This window comes from Oryx dammah, unplaced genomic scaffold (assembly GCF_014754425.2).
Source record: "Oryx dammah isolate SB20612 unplaced genomic scaffold, SCBI_Odam_1.1 HiC_scaffold_615, whole genome shotgun sequence".
In the NCBI taxonomy this organism is placed as follows: domain Eukaryota; kingdom Metazoa; phylum Chordata; class Mammalia; order Artiodactyla; family Bovidae; genus Oryx; species Oryx dammah.
In genome coordinates, this window is record NW_024070771.1 from 580 (window position 1) to 2816 (window position 2237).

General features: G+C 46.0%; 1 pseudogene; it reads right to left on the reverse strand.

The window, feature by feature from the left end:
• Positions 1 to 331: 331 nt before the first annotated feature.
• LOC120859338 overlaps positions 332 to 2237 on the reverse strand; it is a 3294-nt pseudogene continuing 1388 nt past the window's right edge.

Below are 2237 nucleotides of genomic sequence, written 5' to 3' on the forward strand. Positions count from 1 at the left end.
TGCGGGCACATCTCTGCTACCCTATTAACCCTTCAACGGACACACCGAGTTCCAAAGCCCCCAGTCTCAGCAGGTCACGTGCTACATGCAGGACCCAGAATCTGGCTCTGCAGCCAGCTCGCATGAGCCTGAGCATCCCCACTTGGGAAAGGGCAGTGTCCTGGCTACTACACGGCTGTCCCTTCAGGGCCCAACTCCAGACACCCTCACCACACGTGTCTCTGTCAGTTACCGCTCACGGCAGAACCTTCCTTCCTAGGGTAATATGTCACAGGATTGTCCCACATGTCTTCGCCACGTCCATGGTGGTGTCAGGAAGATTCTGCCTTACATGCACTGAACACAAAAATCTGGATTCCTCGGATTCTTCAGAGATAAGGGAAACATGGGCAGAGCCCTCAAAGGGTATGCTCCACCTTCCTTGGGGGGCAGCGGGTCGAGGGGGAAGTGGTGAACGAGGAAAAAGAGTTCGCATGAAGTCTTCCTGTTCCCATCCACCCCCTCCAGATGGCAGATAACTTAGTGGCTGGCAGCAGTTTCAGTCTGGCAGTAGAAGGGTGTGGTGAGGGAACTTCTCTGCAGAAATGAAGCTACACAGGAGAGCATCTAGTGGAAAACTCTGCCGTTTAAGAAAACCACCAAGAAGAAGACATTCAGTTGAAAAGCTGTGCTTTGCCAGGTGTCTTTGTTTCACTGGCACTGATAATGAATAAAGGAAAGAGGACAGAGAAGAGGCAGCCACAATGCAGGAGAGCGCATTGCCATCTTACATTGGAAACCCAGGGGTAAACCAAGTCCAAAGTAGGAAGGCCAGTTTCTTTCTATGTTGATACTGCTGGTGCATTCCAATGCCTTTACTGAACCAACAATTTTCAAAGCAATATAATGCGTACAGAAGTGAACAGAGAAGAGATGTATGCAGGAGACTAAGCAACTTGCCAAAATGAATGGTACAAAGGCTGACAAACATACCCTGGAGGAGCAAGAGAGACTACAGTGAAAGGCTAAAGAGCGCGTCAGCAGTAATTCTGCTGTTAGAGAATGGGTGAGGTTCCCTCCTTGACCCCTCAAATGCCAGGTCAGCTAAATCCTGGAAGCGAATCGTGTTCATAACATTGATGAGAATGAAGAGGGGGAGCACAGAGAGAGATCAGATAATTGACCTGAAGAAGAACTTCAGCCATGACCAAAACTCTCCATGCAGACATGGATTACCAATAATATGGGCCACTACTGACTGAAACACAGGATTAAAAAGTTCATAAAACAAGAGGAGACTGAATCAGAAAACTCCGCCATCACAAGGGCAGCAGTGAAACGTTCTGCCAACAACATGTGGCTCACTTTCCTGCTTCCTCTCTGTGCTCTGGGCTTCTCTCTGAGCCAGGATACTGCTTGCCCTTTTTGGAGGCTGCTCCTCCCTCTTTTGTTGAATTCAAGCATCCAACTTTGAGACAGTGCAAATTCCCCAGACAGAGTCTGATTCCCCTGGCAAGGTCCTGCAGAAAGGTTTTGACATTCAGCCATCGCTTCACTACCCAAACTATCAACTTACACAAAGGAGAGGAAAAGGTGTCCCCAAACAGTTCATCATGAAGGACTCGGTAGCTTCTCTATCTTGGCTCTGGCTCCAGCTGCAGCCCTTACCCACTACGGGCCTCTGACCCCTTTGAGCTGCTCAACTCCTGGCCGCCAGTTCCTACCCAGGCATTCCCAGGGCAGGGGACACTGTGTCTGCACTGCAGTGTACGCCTTTGTGTCACAATAAATGGCTGATTTATTCTGATAAGTGTACAGAAAGTGACAAATCACTATCATGTGTATTAATCACTTTTTAAATCATTGGAGCATGTTCTCATGCTTTCGATGGCAGCTATCATAATGCTTTATTTCCAGGAATGCTTTTCCAATGTGTACTCGCATTGGTTAATGTGGTAAGTCTTTATTTGAACTAATTATCATCTGATTATTAGTTGACTGTAATTGCTTACATGGTTTAAGTTTTGTAACGTTAGTTACTGCCATATCAGTAAAATGCATCAGTGACGTTTGCTTTCCCAAAGAGATATTAAATTAAAACAAAGGGCCCATTTTACCTGTTGAAATGAAAAAAGGTAATCACAAATACTGATAGAGCCATAGGAAAACTTTCAAGTAAGACTGTAGTAATATAGACATATACTATTAGAATGGTTCTGCAGTGAGACATTAATACTAATAGACTGGTAAGCATTACT